The sequence below is a fragment of the Rhagoletis pomonella genome, unplaced genomic scaffold, assembly GCF_013731165.1.
Source record: "Rhagoletis pomonella isolate Grant_MI unplaced genomic scaffold, Rhpom_1.0 Rhpom_scaffold_07056, whole genome shotgun sequence".
NCBI lineage: Eukaryota > Metazoa > Arthropoda > Insecta > Diptera > Tephritidae > Rhagoletis > Rhagoletis pomonella.
In genome coordinates, this window is record NW_023465586.1 from 1 (window position 1) to 8559 (window position 8559).

Sequence of the window (8559 nt, forward strand, 5' to 3'; positions counted from 1 at the left end):
CGGAAAGGTGGAAAACATATATTTAATACTTGCGCCGGGTATTTAATGTTCGGCTCCGCCCGAACTTAGACTTTCTTACTTGTTTCTTTTGTTTTTGTTTAGCATTAACCGACGCAAAAGTTCTTATTAGGCGCCGTGAAGCAAGTGGGCATTGGCTAGTATACGTATAAAATTGTGAAGGTAAGCTTGCTATATTCTTTAAATCATTTATTTATGACTTCAGATATTTATAGAACGTTCATTTAGGAATTCTATAATGGCTCTGGCTAACCGTTACCATTGCATTGCCTGTTGAAGATGTGGCCGAAGCATAGCTGAATGTAGCTGAAAAACTTAGTGCGAAAATGCCATTGGCCTAAAACACGCACGAATAATTGTGCAAGCATGGTTTGTTGGCGAGGGGAATGAAGACAATACATTGTTCGGTGAGTTTTGTACCAGGGCATTTGTACAAAGTGTAGCTGCAACTACCTTAATGTGTACACATATATATAAACAATAAAATTTAAAAGTGTGCGAATATTTAAAAAGTGCAGTAGAATGGTCCAGCTGTAACTACCTAAATGTGTACATATGTAGGTAAAAAGAAGTGCAGTGCTAATATATACATACATATGTATGTTAGAAAGTGCAGCAGAATGCTCCAGCTGCAAATAGGTACATATGTATGTAAAGAACAAAAAGTGTGCTGCAAAATATGTGCAAAGTGCAGTAGACTCTCACCTTTTGGCGGCTTTCCAATGCGCACAAATTTCGTTTATTTGTGCACTAAAGAATTGATGCGTTTTTGAAAACAGTCATTTTGGTCAGGAATAATATTTGCATTCGCTGCATTATTAGCATCAGTTCTAGTTGTATCTTTCCAACCAACCAGCATATTGGCTGGGTACCTACATGTGTAGATATGTGTGCAAACAGAATAAAGTGAGGCGTATATGAAAAAATTGCAAAAGAATATTTCACTAAATGAACGCTCCAACTGCAACTGCACAAATGTGTACATACATACATATGTATGCAGTTAAGCACAAAAAGAAAGGGAATTGCAAATACATTTGTACAAAGTGAGCTGCACCTACCTACATGTGTACATACTATGTATGTAGGTAAAAAGAAGAAAGTGCAATGGAAATATATACATCTATATGTATGTACATATATATTTTACATATACACATGTATTTATATAAATATTTTAATAATATATAAATTACATATTTATTTTTCGTTATTTTAATACGTTAATTTTTCTTTTAGATTTCATTTGTCGAAGCTTCGTTGGATGTAAATTTTTTAGTTGCGCATAGCACCATGCTGGATGGAAAAATTGGAGAAGTTCGATAATGCCATTGAGTGTTACTGGAAAGCCTGCACTGTGGGTTATATTGTAGCAGGTAGTTATTTAATTACTAAGGCATTTTAATTTTGCATATACTTAAAAAACTTGGTTTTTTTTCAAATGTTTAGCGGAAAATTTAAATGATAAACGAATGCAATCGCCATAGTAGCAGCCACCTCATCAGGCAATATTATGTAAATGGAGTTCAGCGATCCTGCAATCGGATTTGAAAATGTCCAACAAACGCCGGCAATCAGTGGTAAAGGCACTTCTAGTCTAATTTTCAAATATTTTACGCTTAACTAACAAATTTTTAATAAATTGTTTTAATAGTTATTTCTATTGTATGTACATATTTATTTTAACACATAAAAAAGAAAAAACCCGATAAAATTTTGCAAAGTTGTAAGAAAACTGAGTATTTAAGAACCTCTATAAACGGTTTTTAATTGCACATATATATCGAAAGAAGGGTAATTCGATTACCTTTCTTTTGATTATAATACCGTTAAAATCGCTTATCTTTTTCTATAGAAATTTTTCAATTTTTGAAAACATCTATATGTATGCTGAAAAATCGCGGTCAAATTTTCCAAAGATGTAAGAAAACTGAATTTTTGTGAACTAATATAAATACTTTGGAACTGTTTATATATATATGTGAAGAAAGGGAAATCGATTACCTTTCTTGCGATTATAATACCGTTAAAATCGCTTAACTTTTTTATACAAATTTTTCAACTTTTGGAAACCTCGGCAGCCAGTTCGAAAACGCCCTATCTCAAAAAGCTTTTAAAAACGCCCTATTTCATTTATATATATGTATTTATTTACTTATTTATTATTACGGCGTTTTGGGCCTAAAATTTAAAATATGTATGTATAATAAAACTTTACAATTCATAAATTCATAAATTCATTGAATTCGATGAGCTGCACACTCTTGCAGCAAATGTGGGATATGTACATAAATGAAAATAAAGAAACCAACCACTTTCGTAATTAATTGTTTCATTTATTTATTTATTTTTATTCAACAAATAACAGTACAATAAAAAGTTACTTATTAGCATAGCAAAATTTTTAATTAAATTAACATAAATACATATATATAAATATAAATATATTATGAATAAATAAATACAAAATTCAATATTTAAAAATTGGTATTGGGATATATGTACATATAAATCTGGTGGTAAGTGAAACGTTTTATTAGTTTTTTTTTTACATAAAGCCTCAAAGTAAATTTAAATATGGGAATTTATTATTGCTTTTCCACACCACCGCTGAGGTTGCAATAAAGGCGCGTTACCGACTTTTTTTGGGTGTTCGGTTCCCCTTGAGGCCTATTTTCACCCATATAAAGCAAATATTCTACATATATACATGCACATTAATACATCAGAAGAACAGTGTCTAAACAGTACTACTTGTACTAGTAGAAAATTAAAATATGAGATGCCATTGAAAATTCAGGTACAATGGGTAAGAACAATAACGTAAAATATATTAATAAACATACATATACATATGTACAACTTCGAAGTAGTTACGGAATTTAAATTATAATACATATACATAACTCACCCACGGTGACAGCTTCTAATTTTATATGTTAAAAAAAGGGACTAAAAAAAAGTAGATGAAATGCGTTTCTCATTTCTTCCGTTGGGACGTTGGGAGACGTTGTTGATCCCTCTCTGAAGCCGATGCAACCACCGACGACGCAGTCCCAGCCTGCACAGTTGCCCGGTTGTCACTACGGGTAGGATGTTCGCCCTGGCCCAAGGGGGGGTCAACCATCTCCTTTAATGGAAGTTGTGGCGGAGTCGGTTTCACCGCCATCACTTCGGCAGCTTTCGAGACTGGAATGGCCTCGTGCCAGCTCTCAGCCTGCCCAGTGGCCTTGCTGGAGGATGAGCAAGAGTACAGGTCGATTTCTGTCGAGGCATCTGTAGGTTTCCCCGCCTCCGTCTCAACACTCTGCGGCTCCTTCGTAGGCGAAGTGCCCCTAAGATGTAATTTTATGTGGCCGAATCTGTAGGCTATCCGACCATTCACCGCAGCGAGTCTCGTCATTGATACGTGGTCAATGAGCAGTACCAAATGTAAAAACTGACCACTTGTCAGCCTGTGCGATATCTTCCAGCCAGCGGTCGAAATGCGATTCTGAGCAGTGATGGTGTTCAGAATCTTCTCGTTACTGAGCTGGAAACTCTGGGGGAAATATCCTCGGATTACGTGAGTTCGAGGGAACTCATTTTCTTCCACAAGGTTAACGTCCAGACCACACTTGGTCTTGATAAGCTGGACGTTCGATTTTAGCCACGTCGCTGTTTGAGCGTTCGAGCAGACGACAAGAAGCCACCCAGCTCGAGGGGCACAACTTTCGAACTCGGGCTTTACGTCGTCGCTCGAGTTCTCAATCGCGACGTCTATTATCGCCTCTTGTAGCAGTGCCAGTTGCTCCACTGTTAAAGAATCGTTGACTGAGTCAACCGGAACAAAACCCAAGTCTACGCTACTTACCACCCGGCTAAAGGGGGTTTTTGCGGGCCCCATGTGAGCCGGTCTGGGTTTTTTCGTGACATTGCCACTGGGTGATTTCTCCTCGGGGCGAATACATTTCAACTTCCCAGTGGTCGTTGACGTAGTTTTGGCCATTTTTAAGGCTTCCTCCCTAGTCTTGCCTTCGCCTAGGGCACGCCTGAAAATCTTCCGCTCTTTCGAGTTGAAGTAAACAAAGCTGGACTTGGGGTCCAGCTTCACTTTTTGCAGCATTGTGCCTACTTCCGTAAGCCCTGAACTTTCAGAGCAAATGCTCATGCTGTCAGGGATCAACCTGCTGTCCGACTCAGCACCTGACGAAACATTGCATGCTCCTCCTTTGACGTACCCAATGGCTCCGTCAGAGGAAGTTGAGAGCAGCCCAAAGGCTGCAGTGAGTGATGATTTCTGAGCATCATCGGGCTCATCTAAATTTGGTTTATTTTTATTTGAATTCATTTTTTCCCACGAGTGAAGGGGAAAAGGGAAGAGTACGCCGCGGTAATCCCGATCCCACGGTAAGTCTAGTTGAAACTGGAGAGAGACCGGTATCCAGAGTTCGCATATTAACGACCAGGCTCCCCCCTGGCCACGCATCCATCGGCATACGCTGTTTCACCTTGGAGTTGGGGTAATTTTTTTGAGAGGAAACGGCAGCTCAGTGGGCAATCTGAGAGACGGTAGGAGACCAAAGTCATCTCCGTCCTCAGACTGTCCCCTAATACTAGCCTCTTCTTCCCGGGAGTTTTCTTCTCCCCGCCCGACTACCACTAGCCAGCACTATAGCCAGAGACATGACCGTAGCTATAGCCTGTTTCCAGCCGCCCCCGCGTGGAGAGTGTAGCCGCACTTCCGGCAGTGCATGGGGACGGAAGACACCCCCAAAGGAGTGACAACCGTCCGCACACCTGTCGGCTGACGGCCCAGAAAATGTGTTGAAAAAACAACAAAAAAAAGTTAAGTATTCAAAAAAAAAAAAAAACATGTGCGACGTTTCGTGAATCCCACTATTATATGTTTGCCTTAACGGTATTTTACACTCAAAAATTTTATGTTTTTAAAGTAAGATTGCTTTGCCTCTTTATTAAAGCAGTTAATCAAAAAATAAGTTCTAATTCTTATAAACAAAGACTTTATAATATCTGGATTACAATTTTCGCAGCAAATATATGGCTCTACCTAAACCATATTTTCAAATAAAATTTGAGAAAACCCAATCATATAGCAAGTCGAATCAAAGTGATCGGTGAATATTTTTTCAAGGTTTGAAATGAAATTTATGAATTCCTTTGGAGGCTTAACAAGATTGCTATTACTGAACTGTTTTTCTCTAGTAAAGTAGAAATCCTTTTCAGTAATAAAACCATCGAACCTTGGGAGAGGCATTAAACAACTATGCATTTTAAAATATTTAAAAAATAAATAGCCACAAAAATAGACAAAAGCACTGCGATGAAGGAAACTACTTTCATTTACTTCAACCGATACATCAATTTGAAGATTTTGAACGGAGTGTAGGGAAGGCCTAGGCAAATCTTGAAAAATTTACCAAGACGTATCTCTAACCAGAGCGTCATTACATGCATTTTGGAGGGTACTACTAGAAACTGATTCCCACTGATCCGCGGGCAAGAGTTCGCAATTTCCCTTGTCAACACATCGAATGTAGCCTATGCCCCACGCTTGTCTAAATAGATATGAGAAACGCTGTGGAGTTATTCTCACATCAAATCCCCCACCTCTTCGTATATGCCCGAAAAAGTTTTCTATCTTATCCTGGCATAACTTCCTAGTCATTAAATGGGTGAAACCTTGGTGTGACCAAAAGCTCCACAAATGTCGTAAACTATTAATGTTAAGGAGCCAACCTTTAATGAAACAAAAGGTATTGGTGATATCACGATCCAAACTATCTTGCACTTTAATTGAATTAAGAAACTGTTCGGCCTCCTCAAGAAAACTTAATTGGTCCGCACTTGCTGAAAATGGTTGTTTGAAATTACCGGTTGCTCCAAACACGAGACTATTGAAAATATTGAACAACTTATCAAAAAAAAGAACAAACTCGGCTGTATTGAAAAAAGATGGAGACTCAGAATTATCTAAAAACCCGGAGCTGTAGATAGCAAACATTGCACTTGCCACAGAATTACTGAAAACCTGAGAAGCTAACTGCACGCTCATTTTATTAAAAGGCTTAGGTCTTACATGTGCCGGGGTCAATTTATGAGTGCAAGAAATGTCATAATTGGCGCCTTTTTCATATACATGGATGATGTGCATCCAGTCTACAGGTCTGCCATGAAAACTAACTCTATTTTTCTGGTTTTCTAAGCAATTCCGCGTACTCTTCAGGAGATGGGGAGAATCGAAGAAATAAAAGATTTTCTCGCTATTAACTTCAAAAAATGGTCTGTCTTTCGTAACTCCTACTATCCTAGAAAAACTCATGAAGTTGGAGCCTTGGTCAGTTACAAGTTGACACGGACGCAGACCAATACTCTGGAGCTGACCTATGGCTTGGAAAATATATTTTTCCATTATATGACCTTTGCACGATTTGTGAACAAAAAAATATGCTAAGGGATGAGTCCAAGAGTTTCCACCAATGCCTTGGACCAAAATTGTTAAAACACTAGAAGCTACACTTGGTGTGCGATTTTCATCGCCATAATCCTCCAATCCTATAATCATGTCTCTACTTCATTCGTATTGAACGTTAGTTTTCAGAGACATTTCGTCACAGCAGATCGAAACATATCTCTGTGCGTCCGTGAAACCTCGGCTTCTTAACTCCAGGGCTTTTAAGCTGCTATAGTTGCAGCCAGGGTTACGTGGCCAGCCTTGAACAAACAACTCTAGGGTCTTTTTGGAGGGCCATTTAAAAAGGGGCTTTAAATATCTAAATGCAATAGGTGATAAAAATTTAACTTCTAGAGCCAATGTTTTCAGTTCTCTGTCAAATCTATACCCGTGTGGAGTTCGGGGGGCATTTTTAAGGCAATTCTTCACACATATCGCTAAATGTGCAGGCAAGTTGCAAATTAGCTCTGAAATTAGTCTATCCTGTGAATTGACAGGCAAACTTGGCTCCTTTAACAAATATTCTACTCTATTTTCTAAAACTCTCACCTTATTGCGTAAATATTTTATCTCATCTTTTGCACTATCTAGTTCCTCCCGATACTTTCTCTTTCTAGGAGTCCCATCACTTAAATAAAAATCTGTTTGAGATTGCCGACTGTTTGCCCAGGTTTGAACTAAATTGGAACTACCTAAAGAGGAAGAAGGTGTGTCTTCTTCATCCTGGTGGGATTGAAGGGATTTTTCAAAGGATGCCTCTACCTCAAATAATTCGCAATTTGAAGTCGAGGCGCTAACTGCTGCTTCGGGCGAAAAAGGTATCGGCAGAAAATCCTCAACGCCAAGTTCTATTACAGGGTCAGCGCTCGAATCCAAAATTTCGCTATCAATCTCTATAATAGAATCGAAACTTGGCTGAAAATCTTCAACTCCTACTTCTATGACTCCTTGTACGTCTTCAACTAAACTGCCTGATACATTCCTATCAGTAATCTCATTTTCCCTACTAGCTGTCACTGCGGGCGAATATAATCTTAAATTAATATCGGGAACTGCCCATTTGTGAAGGCCTCGGCTACTTCTCATCTGATGGGAAAAATGCCTCTGGCAGGCGAAAATATGTTTCGCTGTTGGGCCCACCACACCCAACAACTGGAGCCATTTACGCCGCCTATTGAAAAGAAGTAATTAGCATTAAAGCTAAATACCATATGCAAAACTAGTATACTAATTAATGCATATACAATGGTAATATAGTACATATATAAATAGAATAAAATACAAATAAAATACAACAAAGCAGTTTTAGTATAGGAAATATGGGGTGTGTGTACTAACTCCTAGAAGTTGGAAGTTTTTGCTGGCATACTGGCGGAAAATTTGGAACTTCTAGCATTTATCATAGAAACCTATTAATACATCATATTAAATATAAGCAAAGATTTTCCAAAACCAAATTTAGTAAACACTTGCTAGTCCAATTAAAGTTGTTAGTTTAATGAAAGTTAAAATTGAAAACCAAAACATAGTCAAAACTAAATTAGTAAAGCGAAATTGAAATTTTATGTTAAGTGGAAATCGATAGGAAATCACGGGCAAAGGGAGATGGTTAAATGTATTTACATTAGTAAAGCGAAATCGAAAATGATGTGTTAAAAAACAATAAAGTAAAAAAATTGGTTATAACGATACCCGTTCTGGTCCGTTAATTGGAAAATTGGTTTCTGTAAAAAATCGAACATTACAAAAAAATATTGTTTTATGTACATACATATATTTCTTTCATATTTTTTACATTTATAATATCTCGGAAACTACTTCACCGATCAAAAAAGTATTGATGTTTATTTAAAGATAATTTAAATACCTTTTACTCGATTTATGTATTATAACCCTTTTTAAAACCAATTTTAAATAAACGCCATTTAAAAGAGTATACTTGTTTTTTTTTTTAAGTATTTCTGGCTGAAAAATATATATAAAAAAAAAACGAAAAAATTATGTTCTCAAGTAAAAGACCCATTAATTACCTTTACTTTTCCATCATTAGTTTTTTAATAAGTTATGTAGTTCAGAAGACATTAATA

The 8559-nt window shown here is 37.3% G+C and overlaps 1 long non-coding RNA gene across 1 annotated transcript; it reads left to right on the forward strand.

The window, feature by feature from the left end:
* Window positions 1-273: 273 nt before the first annotated feature.
* Window positions 274-1686, forward strand: LOC118755691. Its single transcript, XR_004995050.1, has 3 exons — window positions 274-425; window positions 1258-1394; window positions 1468-1686. It is a non-coding gene; the product is annotated as an uncharacterized LOC118755691 (long non-coding RNA).
* The last annotated feature ends 6873 nt before the right edge of the window (window positions 1687-8559 follow it).